The sequence below is a fragment of the Canis aureus genome, chromosome 9, assembly GCF_053574225.1.
Source record: "Canis aureus isolate CA01 chromosome 9, VMU_Caureus_v.1.0, whole genome shotgun sequence".
Classification (NCBI taxonomy): Eukaryota; Metazoa; Chordata; class Mammalia; order Carnivora; family Canidae; genus Canis; species Canis aureus.
This window is the reverse complement of record NC_135619.1, coordinates 20097341-20111568: the sequence shown is the minus strand read 5'-3', so window position 1 is coordinate 20111568 and position 14228 is coordinate 20097341. Positions and strand designations below refer to the sequence as shown.

Sequence of the window (14228 nt, the reverse complement as noted above, 5' to 3'; positions counted from 1 at the left end):
AAAACATGGCTCTGCTGACACTATTATTTTGAACTTCCAGTCCTGAAGTTCAGTTAGGACTGAAAAAAAAAAAAAAAAAAAAGGTTAGAATATTGGAAAATACTATGTTGAAGTTATTTCCCCTAAAATCCAAAAGTGACAGGAACTGGGAGAGAATAAATTTCTGTTGTTTGAAGCTACCCAATTTGTGATTCTTTGTTAGGGTAGCATTAGGAAATTAATACCTCTCTTATAGCATCTCTTTACTTAATCAGCAAATACTCATTGAACATCTATTCTACTCAGGTCATTCTGTTCCTCCGTACCTCAGCTTTCTCAATAGCCCTCTTAAGACAACATTTGGCATTTGGAAGATGAATAATTAAGAAGGCACAGCATAGTGCAGGCTACTTTGCTTGATCTTTTTTCCTCAGTTCTATCGAAGATGTTCCCACTGGTGTCATCTTTGACAAAGAATAATACATATAGATGAATATTTTCCAGCATTTATGGGTTCTTGGCTCCAAAGGTGTGCTAAAAGTGTCAGGTTGCTACAAAACCCTTAGATAAATGATATGCCTGGTACTAAGCCCGGAAGGCTTGTTTCTACAGAAAGTGGTAAGTCCAACACTGGAAGTTATCAGTAACTTGAGATTAGAGTTGGATGGCATAAAAGACTTCTCAGAGGAATGATAAAATCTGAGAAGACCTCAAATCCTATTTTTTGTTTTGTTTTTAATTCTTTTTTTAAAAAAGATTTTATTTATTTATTCATGAGAGACACAGACAGAGAGGCAGAGAGACAGGCAGAGGGAGAAGCAGGCTCCATGCAGGGAGCCTGATGTGGGACTTGATCCTGGGACTCCAGGATCACGCCCTGGGCCGAAGGTGGCACTAAACCGCTGAGCCACCCAGGGATCCCCTTGTTTTTAATTCTTATAGGTGCATTATACCTGTGATAGAATGAGTAATGTACCACTGCTAGACAATGAATATGCCAGCTGGATGAATAACAAAGGCTGTGCAGTTGGTGAATAAGTAGTAAAGATATACTCCACTTAGTGTTTGTTAGTTTTTTTTTTTGCATTAGCGTGTCAAAAGTTCTAGCTACAAATTTCTCTGGTAACTTAATTCTTATCCTGAATTTGTTGTCCATGAGCATGCCCTATCTTAGGACTGAAAAAAAAAAAAAAAAAAAAGGTTAGAATATTGGAAAATACTATGTTGAAGTTATTTCCCCTAAAATCCAAAAGTGACAGGAATCAGTCTCCATAAGTGACTTCATACAGAATCAATCAGGAAATTTAGGAATGAATTAAATGTGTGTTTTGGTTAGGCTTTCTGTGTCACATAGTACTCTTATTTTTTTTTTTTAATTTATAACAACAATAGATCAATGATTTTGGCATTAGAAGGATTGAGAGCCAAGGGAACACAGATATCATTTCCCAGGCATCAGCACACCAAATGATATAAGACTTGTGTTTGTAAATTACTTTGTTGAAAGCCTCCTTGTTATCTACTCAACTCTTCCTGTAGTTGGACAGTTCAATAATATGCTAGGTCCATTTCCTCTGACAGCGTTTTGATGAGTCCAGTCTACCCAGCACAATTTATTTAGACACGTGTCTTCTCAGACTGAAAATTACAAAGATATGCACCAGGACTTCATTACATGGAAGGAAACAGGTACTGGAATGTGGAAGCATTTTTCACATTTCTGATTTCTAAGTCTATTGTATTTCCTTGGAGTCAAATGCTGCTGCAGTATTTTGGCAAAACAAACCAGATGGCACTAAGTGTATCTTTTAAGAGAAGGTAGAATATGTCAGACTTGAATGTGAATGAAAAATTCTGAGTTCTTTTTCAAAAAAAGTCAAGCCATGATCAATTTAATCTACTTAAAACAACTAATTTAATTTCTGAACAGAAACCCTTAAAAATAGTTCTAGTTAGAACATAGTGAAATCTAAAATCTAGAAATGACAAATTATAAATCACAGCAAATGAATCAGATCTGTTTTGTGTTAGGTACTGACAGATAAATATGTTCCAAAGATTTGTCTGGACTATCTTCTCAGTGGTGACCCTAAGTCAGCCCAGCTAATATAACATTAGGGCATGGCCATTGGCCAGAATGGTGTAGTAAAGGGACAACTAGTACAAAGTTTTTTTTTTTTTTTTTTAATATATAGAAAGTAAAATATTAAGTAATAGACACATGAGGGACACTTTAGGATTTCTAAAACCAGTGTTGGCTATTTAGGCAATCCTTTCTCTGGTATATCTTGATCCTGGTATTGACCACAACCTTGGAGGGAAGCATCTGATTTAAGAGATGAGGTAGAAAAGCCCTAATGAGGGAGGAGGCTAGCCTTTTGAACATATTGGGGGTGGGGAGTAGGTGTAAGCCAAGGTCATGTGCCTGCAAAAATCAGCAATAAAATCTCCAGGGTCAGTAGTTTCAAGTGATCCAAAAGTCCTGGCTAACTAGCTAGTCTCCAGTGTGCTAAGGATCACCAGAAGTCTAACATAACTGGATTTGAAATGACATATCTAGTACCTAGATTGGAGATTTGACTGTTGAAAGGACAGTCAATGGACATTTGGTAGAATGAGGCAATACAGATAAGCATAATGGAGGCATTGTATCCAAGGCAGATGTCATTTATCAGTCTTGAAAATCTTTCTTAGTGAACCTGGCATGCCTTCATACACTTATGCTACCAACCTACTAGAGTTGGCACATATGATGAACTGATTTTATATCCTGTCTTAAGTTGTTCATAGGCTGTACATGCATGGGGGAAGGCATGAAGAACTTCACAGAGGAGATCATACTTTGGTGCAGGACAATTCTATTCTTAATGAACCAAACTGGAGTGAGACTGACATCATTTCTGGTTGATGTTTCTTTACCACTGAGCTGAGCTTTGTTATTAGTCAGAATCCTGTCAAGAAAGAGATGCTGTGTTCGAAGTGTTGATTGAAGAAAGAGTATAGGGACAAAAATGTGGCTAGATGAAAACAACAACAACAACAACAACAACAACTAAGTAATAAAGAATGGTAACATATCTAGCAACTAGCAACAGGATTCCATCTTGAGGCCTAATGGGGCCTAAAGAGGAGGAATGGCTACTGGACTGTGGAAAGAGCCATAGTCCTGGGAAAGGGACCACCTGAAATATGCGATAAGCAAAGGAACCAAGCCACTACTAAAATCATAGCTGGGCAATGAGGGTGTGAAGGATATAAATACCTATGTTTTCTTTACCCCTGCTTTCTCATCTTCTGGTGTCTTGGCTGGAGCCATCCAGAAGTCAGAAGGCAAGAAAGTCTAGGAATATACTCCATAGAATTAGCATCCTGGGGCAGAAGTCACAGTAAGGATGGACAGAAATTGGAGCTGGATGGGACAAATAGAGAGCAAGTAGCACAGACTCCATTTTAGGTGTCTCAGACTACCAAGCTACTCATAGCTACCACTGGACTTTAGCATGTTCAAATTAGGATTGAATGAGAAGTAGATTAAAGCTCAGCACTCGGGATCCCTGGGTGGCGCAGCAGTTTGGCGCCTGCCTCTGGCCCAGGGCGCGATCCTGGAGACTCGGGATCGAATCCCACATCGGGCTCCCGGTGCATGGAGCCTGCTTCTCCCTCTGCCTGTGTCTCTGCCTCTCTCTCTCTCTCTGTGACTATCATAAGTAAATAAATAAAAATTAAAAAAATAAAATAAAAAAAAATAAAGCTCAGCACTCAAGTGAAGCATTTGAGGTTCTTTGCAATTGACTCTCTATATTTCTTTCTAATTCTATTTGCTACTATAGAATTATAGTAAGAGTAAGATATAAATCTTACTCTGATCAGGTAAGTCCACCCCCAACCATCCTCAGGGCCTGTTCTATACATTCCTGCCTCCATGTCTTTGTTGCCATTCTTACTACCTGAAACATTCTCTCTCACTCTCTCTAGCTAAATTCAAGTTATTTTTTGAGGCCACTTAGTTGAGGTTTTAAATCCTTCAGAAAGATTTCTTTTTCCATTCACAATGGTCTCTTCTTCCTTTGAAATTTTATGGCATTTAATGTCTGTATCATTCATTTAGAGTACATCTCATACTGTCTCTTGGTTGTTCTCTTTAATATCTATTCATTTCCCCATTTGGATTATCACTGGCAAATAAGTTTCATTTTTCATACTAGTTTCAGTCACTGAGAAGGATTCTGAGGTCAACTTGGAGATCAGAAAGTTTTGTATTCAAATTGACTAGAGATGTGAAGACTGGCCCAAGAGAAAAGAATAATGGCTTGTGTGCCACAAATTTGACATTCTTGAGTTGGGATATAAGAAATTAGAGGGGTGAGAAAGTGCTTTATTTATTCATCTTTGTGCCTTCTGTAGTTAGCACAGTGCCCAGAATAAAGCTGATTCTTAATAAATGTGTGTTGATTGGATTTTTTTGGGGGGAAGTATCTAACAACTTATGCAAACGAAGGGACTAGTGTCAGTGAAAAATGTTGACCACTTAAAAGAATTTTTATTCCTTTGGCTTTCTTCTTTGAGAACATTCTTTGACATTATAGGGCAAAATCAGAGTTGGAGAATGTGCAGCTAAAGGTTGAATCTGCTTTCAAAATATCATCTTTGTAGTAGTAAAATAGAGCATTGATACTGAGGTCAGAAGAGCAAAGTAAAATAAAATGATGGCTGAGAAGTACTAAGGGAGATGGCTGTGAGTGGCTCATTATCATAGGCTGCTTCTAAAAGCTGGCTCATTGATTTAATGATCATGCCATATACTGAGCTGCTGAATGTTCACTGCAGTTAAAAAGAGATTTGTCCTCATCAAAGAAATGGGGAAATGCAATTCCAGCATACAGTTTGTAAGCCAAATTTTAAGTTGTAAAATTCAAAGTGATTTATTATTTATGTCCTCATGCTTTTGTCCTACTCTTTCCTTAAAATGTAAGCCCCATGTATTCTTTTTAGAACTCTCTTTTTTTTTCTGTATTCAATCTTATCTCCCTTTTGCACGAATTACTCAGTAGAATTTAGCTTCTTCCAGAACCCTGCTAAGACTTTTTGGTTCCTGGAATGTTACTAAGAGTGATATTTTGTGGTCAACAATAATTACTATCTGTGAGTATTTTATTAAGAGGTCCTGCCTAAAGCAGGGGATTTTATTGTTTTTGTTTTTGTTTGTTGTTGTTATTGCTGTTGGTGTTGGAGTGGGAGGTGAGTACCTAAGGGATTTGCATATTTAGTTCTTGACCAGGGAAATGACATAAAATTGTTTCCCTGGATTCAAAGGAGAATGTAATCTCACTCTATTTCGTGGAGAGCAGGCGTCCAGGGCCAAAGCACATTGCTAAAGGATTAAGAATGTTGTTTATGTTACACTGACATTTGCTGTGTTTTTAATGCTTTCCCCAAATGATTTCTTCTTAAGTAAAAAATGCCGAGAAAAATTCAGAAGGTTTGAATATCAAAGTGCCTGAGGGAAAGTTCAAAACACCACCACAGTCTCCCCTGTGTGTGTGTGTGTGTGTACATGTACATGTGCATTCTAGGTTAGCTTTTGCTATTAATGACTAACATGGGGCTGGGCTATTTGCCACAATCAAAATTGAAAACTTAGAACTCTTGACATTTCTCATCAATTTGATCTTTCCAATTTCCTTAAGCTAATGAGGGTGGTGGTTTTATTCGACACTAAAATATTTAGGAAATGTCTTTATCTAACAATGTGACAAGATAAATTGAGTTTAAGATAGGAAATGAATGTGGTCCTTTAATGGAAGCAAATGTATTTCTCAGATGACCAAACACAGTCCATCTCGTTCCCCTATGTATTTATGTATGGATGCCCTGTAATAATTAATATTTAAGAGCATAAAGGTCAGAAAAATTGAACTCTTAACCCTTGAGGAATTTTGTTTCTGTGAAATATTTTCTTATGCTACTCATCTCTTGATTTGAATGTGAAATTGAGTGAGGAATTTCAATTCTCTAAACCAAGGTGCTTGCTAGCCTCACTAGGGTGAACTAAACATAAAAACCATAAGCTATGCAATTTGCAACTTTGTGAATATCTGTGCAATGCATCTATAACATTCCCATATGTTACTATCATCTAATTATCATTTGGTGGGCAAGACCCAATTTTTGTCCTTAGGAATGAACTTGTAGTATAAACTTGGCTAGGTTTGTAGACCCAGATCTTGAGTATTCATACTTAGCTGAGACAACAATTCAAGATATTTTCTTTTGGGAGATAAGAATGTATGTTTCTTTGGCAGGTTTGAGGCAAGAACATCTTCTCAAGAGTGAACTATTAATCTTAAATAATGATTCCTAGACTATTCCTGACTTTGGTCAGAAATCTAATACTCTAAATAACAGTTAGCCTTTTGAACATGTACAGTTAAAATGTTGCTTGATAGCTGTTGAATGACTTTGAAAATAAAATAAATTGCTTGTAGCAGCTTTTTTAGTCTTTTTTTTTCAACATGGAGAGTACTTTACATTTAAAATTTTAAATAGTGTTTTATAAACTATTCATTCATTTATTTATTTTTCAAATATTTATTCAGGGCCTACCTCACACAAGTTATTATGAGCCATTATAGAAAAATAAGTTATATTACTTCCTTTATAAATCTTATTTTTAACTGATAGAGAAATAAAGATACACATGTATTCATACATGAGGGCAAAAGTAATGAGACAATATACTATAGTTATAAAAGAAGAGTTAATCATGGATAGCTTTGACAGATATTTATTAAAATATGACCATATGTTGCTATTTGTCCTTTAGCTCCCTGAGATAACCAGATCTTTTAATGATTCTTTACCTTGGTGAACTCCTAGTATAGGGCTGGCTATTGGGTACTTGCCTACTGGCTTTCTTTGTGCTAAAGCATGAGCTCATTTAAGAGATAAGTGTGTGTCAATGAGAAAAGAATGAGTAACTTCTTTGTAATAAAAATAAGCAGTTGGATGTTGGAGTAGGAGAGAGTCTGGGAAGCTGGGCCACATGTGATATGAATCCCTCCAGGGAATGGTAGGCTCTTAGAAGGGGTATCTGTGTATGTGATTTACTTGAGAAGACAGGAGCCCAAGTACTGAGCTTCTGACTCTGGTAAAGATTACTAGATTCTATACAGGCACAGAGACAGAACCATCTGATCCATGGGAACTGTATGGAGCCTGTGTGAACCAATGACATCAATGGAGGAGTTTCCCTGGCCCCATATCCTTGAAACAACCAAGGCTGGGGAGTTCCAGCAATATTTGAGAGAAATGGGGTCTGGATTGAATTTAAAGGAAATGAAATGATAGAATTGATTGGATTTAAAGGAAAGAAAATGAAATGTTATTTCTTGTTCATGTGAGTTTGTGAACTAAATTTTATATCTGCTACATAGAGATTTACTAGGCTTAACTATCAATCCCTGCACAGCGCATATCTGCTCCATGGACTGATTGTAGTTTGTCACAATAGTACCAACCTATTTTCATACAATTGCTGAAAACTTGATTGTTATTCAGGGAAGATTGTGGGCTCTCAGAAGTTACTGATATGGGGTAAACCACTCTATTGCAATGGAAATGACTTTGCAAACTTTTGGCAAGTTATAAACTCTTGACAAGGAGAAGGAAAAGAGGGAAAATACAATTTCTAATGCCATGTTGATAGGATTTGTATCTCTTTTATTCACAAAATAATAATTTGAACAGGAGGATCACAAAAGATGGACTTTAAATTCCTTATGTTGATTTTGATTTTCTAAGGAAGGAAATGGTACCTGGCAACCACAGTTGCTGAACCCCATAGTAGAAAAACACTTACACAGAACACCTACACATGGCACCTGAGCCACAGACTAATGCAATGGGACAGATGGTAGGGAAGGCTATTTTATTGAAGAAGGCAATTACAAAATTTCAGAGGTAGAATTTCTGGGCGTGAAAATGACACTTAGAAGAAACCTTTGAATTCTGGATCATACCTGGGAGGTACTGCAGCAATGACAGGTGGGATTCAGGTCTGAATCCTAGTAATTGTCTTCAGAAAGCCAGATGGATAGGAGAAAGGATCAGGGAATATTACCAAAATTGCATGCTTTCTAATCAGCTACCTAATATGGTACCCCAAGACTGAGAGAATGGGACTTGAAATTGGACATAAGACTCCAAAAGGAAACTTAGAATTTGGTTCCTTAGTCTTAAAAGGTGAATATTTCCAAGATAGTTAGCTTCCAAAAGTTTAGGAAAGCCCAACAAACCCCTCTTTTTGTTTTGCTTGTAGGGAAGATGGATATTTCATGGTAGACCATGACTGAGGAGTTATTTCTAATAGCATGGGAGTTAAGGTATTCTCAGAGTGTCTTGGGAGACCAAAGAAGTACCAAGACTGGAGCCAAACACCAAAACTAGAAGAGTAAAGAGAGAGAAAAAAGAGAATGAAGCACTCACCAGTCTGCCCATGGAACCCCAGGTGGGGAAAGCCTGGGTGCTTACATAGCAGAAACCCTCCTACTTTATCTTCTAAAATAGATGTCTAAAAATTGAAGCCAAGAGCTTGGGGAATGACTCATATGGTGACCTAAGTCCTAGCTTTCTCAGGGCATTCTCAGTTTATGCCTATTGCCCAGCATAATTATTTATAGCCTTAACTTTCATTCTTCCAAGTATCTGAATTTGAATAAGTTAATATGGGCATTCTACCAAGTGATGACCCAGAGAAAGTCAAAGCTATGGCTGGGGCCTGAATAGAAGGACCATCCTCATAATTTTCCAGAATTGGGTTGCCATACAGTTGCTCTTGGCTAATCACATAGTAATATAAGACCCATAGGTTAACAGCCTTTTCTAGGCTTGGGGTATATTCTGTGGTCAAAATTGGGAAAGCAGGAGACTCTTCAAGGAGGGTCAAGAAAATTGTCCATTTCACAGACTCACCAACTTATCCCCTGGAGAAACTGGGATACCATCCACACAGTTATTATTCTGTGTGTTAGAACAATGAATGTGAAAATCCTACTCACAACATAGAGCCCCATCCAACTGGTGAATGAAAATACTGCAGGGTAACTATACTTTCATTTTTCTTATTCTTCAGACCTTTCAGTGTCTAAGTTAGGGGGCCCAGAGCAGAGGTGATTATGAAATGTGTGTCTTTCCAGCTTTGCTTTCTTAAAGCCTGGATTTATTGAGATCATGCCAAGGACTTTTGAGGACAATGCAAACAGGGGTGAGGGATGGTAGGGGTGACTTAATTAAGACCAATAAAAATTTGGGGGAAAAAGAGGGTTCAGAAAGAAAGGATACCCCAGATCAGCTGATAAAAATACCCTAAGGAAACTGATGAACCTTAGAGAAAATGTCTGAATGGTATGCATAGGAGGTCTGGACTTCCATGAGTTTCTAGATTTCTGAGGTGCAGGAGCTGAACTGCTCTGAGGAACAATGTGGTCAAGGTAATAATCAGAAGCCACTGGGGACTGAGGACCAGAGAAGCCCCTTCCTACCTTGATGTGCCCAGTTTTAAGGAAAATGGATTGGTTAGATGGAGAACATAGCACATGAAGTTGACTTCTCAGGATAAATCATATTTAGAAATACAGAGAGAGAGGAGAGAAAAGGGTGTGCAAAAGTCCAAAGCAGGAAATTTCATTGATATAAAAATAAAACGGTCCGGGCAGCCCCAGTGGCACAGCGGTTTAGTGCCACCTGCAGCCCGGGGCGTAATCCTGGAGACCCTGGATTGAGTCCCATGTCGGGCTCTCTGCACAGAGCCTACTTCTCCCTCTGCCTATGTCTCTGCCTCTCATTCTCTCTCTGTGTCTCTATGAATAAATAAACAAAATCTTAAAAAAAATAAAATGGTCAAATACTTAAATTATTTCACAAATCCTACATGATTTGGCCCTTGACTAATTCTTCAGACTTAATTGCTGATACTGCAAAACTATATACCAATCTACCACATTTCTTTTTCCCATTTTACTTTCACCTAACTAAACCCTCTGAACCTTATAGTCAGGATTATATGTAATTTTCATAAAGTTTCATGTCTAGAGACTTTGGAAGATGCTCTGTTGTTATACACTGTCATTGCATACTTTATATTTGTGTTGTGCTTATCACAACTGTATTTAAAATTTCAAGTAACTTATTTTCTTAATATCTGACTCTTTTGCTAGATTCTAAGTCCCACCAGCTCAGGTACTGTGCCTGGTCATCACTGGGTCCTTAGTACCTAGTATAGGGCCTGGCTCAGAGTAGGTATAACTGGATCTTAGAGGAATGAATGAATAAATTAATGAATGAGGCTGAAACATGAAGTATGCCATAGGAAGTTCTGGAGATAAGATTCAAAAGAGCCTGAAATAAAATTTTTGTGTTCTGAATAGAAGCAAGGGGGAGTTTGGCCTTCTAGGTTCTGAGGGACTTTTGAAAATATTCAGAGCACAAGGTATCCTATTCAATTCAAACAGTTGGTAGGAGAGTTGCTTTTGGTAAACAATTTCAAATTGTGCATAAAATATGCAAGGGATATTGGTAAACATATGTTTATAAGAAGGAAGACATTGACTTTTATAGAGTCACATTTCTTTACCTCAAGCAACACATAAAGAAAAAAAAAGGAAAGAAAAAAATGTCTATGGAGAGTTTCTGTGAAAGAGCTATTATGTCTGAAGTTAGCTCAATCTAAAACTGACAAATTTCAGCAAAATAGAAAAAATTTAGCAGATAATTTCCTGTAGCAATGGCTCGGCTTTTAGTACAGCATATGGAATAGAAGGTTACTCTGGTCTTTTTGAGCAGGTAGTGATTCTGTGTCCTCAATGCCTGCACAGTCTAGTTTCAGTTCTTTTGACCTTATCTGCTGGTGGCTTTCAGTATGCTAATATCTCATTAACAAGATCCTGACAGTGCTCACCACGCATGAATTACTATGACCTAATTATTGCAAGTACCTCATCCAGTGACTTTTGTGGTAGTACTTACGTGGTTCTATAGCCCCAGATTAAAGCACGGAAAAGCTCTGCTTTTTCTTTTTGTGACTGAAGTCTAACCCTGAGTGTCATATCTTTTCAATCCTATTGGTATGAACGGCCTCAAAGAAATTGATAGAGAAATGTGGAGAGCAAGGAAAAGTGAGTTATGGCCATTGTCCCACAGCCAAGTATGCCTTGGTCTCACTCATATCTTTTGGAAACTGTCTCCAGACCTTTCAAAGTTGGACAGAATAAAAAAAAGAAGAAGTGGTGGTAATAAAAATAAGACAAATAATAATACTAGCTGTTACTGAGTGCTTATTGTGCAGTGACTGATACTTCAAATATCTTTTATAGATTTTCCATTGATCCTCAATAATTATATGAGTTGGGTGCTGTTATTAGCATATAATTACCTGAGGTGGGCACAAGTTCCATTTCACATATGATGAAGCTATAGTTCAGAGAAGTTATTACGCCTTGCTTACAGCAGACCTAGGCCTCTTTAGCTCATAACTTTGTGAATGGGAGAGGGAGAAGAAAGGGTGGAGCGTATGGCCCTTGAACACTGGTCATCTTTAAGGAAGATCAGTGATATGATTAAGAGAACAACTTTTGAGATCCCCAAATACAACTTAAACTCTGAAAAACTTTGCCAGAGTTCAAATCTAATGTCCAGTATTATTGAGCCTGAGACATTATGTGTGTCCAAGTGGGTGGAAAAGAGGAAACACAGAATCTGCTTTCCACAGGGGTTGGGATCAGAGACAAGAAGAGAACTACAGGACAAAATAAATATGTCTGGCCGGGGTGGAAGGGACAGGCACTGAGGTGGCAAAGTTACTAAGTAGAAGAGTTGGGTTTTCAATGTGAGGCTAAAGAATTTGGCATATATACAGGAAATTACCTGAGTGGCTAAGATAATTTAAGCAAGGAAGTAAGTGATGAAGGAAATGTGCTTGGAAGAATAATTGGCAGTGCAGCTTGAAATGGGCTGTGGGACTTAGGGAAACAAAGGAGCTAGCTCTTGTAGCCATCCAGGAGCCAAGAGGAGAAAGAATGGAATAAGATGCTGACAGAGGAAATGAAAAGGAAGGGAGGAGTGGAAGAGATGTTATGAATCATTTCTTTAGCTTGAGAATTCTGCAAATATTATATAATTACCACCTTAAATTAATGCTAGGGAACTAGGTAACTTATGGATAGAAATAACACCTTTGATTTGCCAAGTAAATTTTTCAAATTGTTACTTTCTTTAACAAAAATCAGTATTTAATTTTTATAAGCTGCAGTGTGCTAAAAAGTTTCTAGGCACTCCACAAATCATACAATTCAACATGATTGCTACTTGCATGGATTGCAAATGAGCCAAGCTTTTTGTTCTGTATTTTGTATTCTTTACTCTCAATCAATAAACCTTTGAGAGAGATAAATTTATCTGGAGGACTCATGTCTTCCATTACTTAGAGACTTATGATGATGAAAAAAAAGAATCAAGGTCTAAATGATCATTTAAAAATAAAATTGCATTCTCTGGTTAAAAGATTTATTGAGAAGTATGCTGGTATTACTTGAAGCTGGTACAAGTAGCTGTATCACCACTTGCATCGTTTCTTGTGCAAAAAGCTATGGTTCAAATTCTGGTTTAAATAGCAGCCTAGAGAAACATGTTTAATTTATTAAATGTAAACAAAGGCCAAATTATAGGGAAGCTTAAAGGAAAATAATAAGCTCAACTAGAACACATGTAGACCCTAGAGAGGATGAAACTGTCTGTTTCAGCAAATCTGGTCAGGGATATCTTAGGAAGGGGCAGTGGCTGAATCACCTCAGAATTAGTTTTTTCTGCTTATTCTTTAAGCAGTGTGAGCACCCCTTTCCATTGCACACATTGACCTGAAGTCCCTCTGAATTTTCACAAACCCTACTTTTTTTTTAACTAAGTGTTCATTTATTCAATAGAAATTTTTGAGGCCTCTGCCATTTGTAGAGCTCTATTATGTATAGGCAATGGATGGATATATGAGGAGTAGGAGAAACCATTCCCATGTATAGAAAACTCCAAGAAAGCAGATATTAAAAAAAAAAAAAAAAGCCTTAAAAGAGTAAAATGAAAATAGCATGGACCATGAGACAATAATAAGTAAGGACACAAGGAACCAAAGGGATACAGAGTGCTTGATGAGGAGCTGGGAATCCATATCCTCCCTAGTCTGGGTTGTGACTTGAGATAAGATGCTTATACTAGCTGGGCCTTAAAAATATCATCTAAAATACTACATAATCTTGAACCTCCTATCTAACCCTATGTTTTGTAAAATTATCAATTTGGGTTAATATTCAACATAGACATTTTTAATTAACATAATTACTTTCTGAAGATGGTGAAAATTCATGAGTTAGCATTATTTAAAGAACCCTCAAAGATTTTGCATTGTTCATCCAAACAACAAAGTTTAGTATTGTTTTTTTCACTTTCTCCTATTGCAGCAGAGGCTGGAAATGAATATGTATTATCTATATACATTATAAACCCCGTAATGCAATATTATAATTTTGTTTTAAATAGTCATGTATAATTTAAATAAATTAAAACAAAAATACTCTATTATATTTACCCATCTATTTATAATTTACAAAATTCTTCATTCATTTTTAGAGATTCGAGCTTCCTTTTATATCATTTGTCTTCAGCTTGATGAATTTCCATTAGTATTTTCTGTAGTGTATTTCTGGTGGCAATGAATTCCTGTTTTCATTCACTTAAAATGTATTTATTTTGCCTTCATTTCTACATATTTTTGTTGGATATGGAATTTTAGGGTGACCATTCTTTGTCTTCTATCAGTCATCTTGAAAAATTGATATTTATAGAACTCTAAATGAAACCAACAACTGCAGAACTCACATTATTTTCAAGCTCATATGGTAACAGTCATCAAAATAAACTAAATGCTGGTGTGTAAAATAAATCTAAATATATTTTAGATGATAAAACTAATGCATATTATGTTTTCAGATGATAAAAAATAAAAACAATAAGCTATCCACGAAATCATGAATGTATTTGAAAATTGAACAACACAAATCTAAATTCATCTATCAGAGAAGGAAACAAAGAAAATTAGAAAACATTTTAAATTAAATGATAATAAAAATATAACCCACAAAATTTGAGGAATGATGAAAAAATAGTGGTTAGAGGGAAATTTAATTTATTTTCAATGCCTAAATTAG

The 14228-nt window shown here is 36.7% G+C and overlaps 1 long non-coding RNA gene across 2 annotated transcripts in view; it reads left to right on the top strand.

Moving 5' to 3' along the window:
- LOC144320492 (uncharacterized) overlaps positions 1 to 14228 on the top strand; it is a 404605-nt gene that overhangs the window by 359040 nt on the left and 31337 nt on the right. The window contains exon 7 of one of the 2 annotated variants that reach the window (XR_013386063.1): positions 8297 to 8489. The exons of the other annotated variant lie outside the window; for it this stretch is intronic. This is a non-coding gene — a long non-coding RNA (uncharacterized LOC144320492). Of the gene's footprint in view, positions 1 to 8296; positions 8490 to 14228 lie in introns of those variants that run through there. 2 annotated transcript variants of the gene reach the window in all.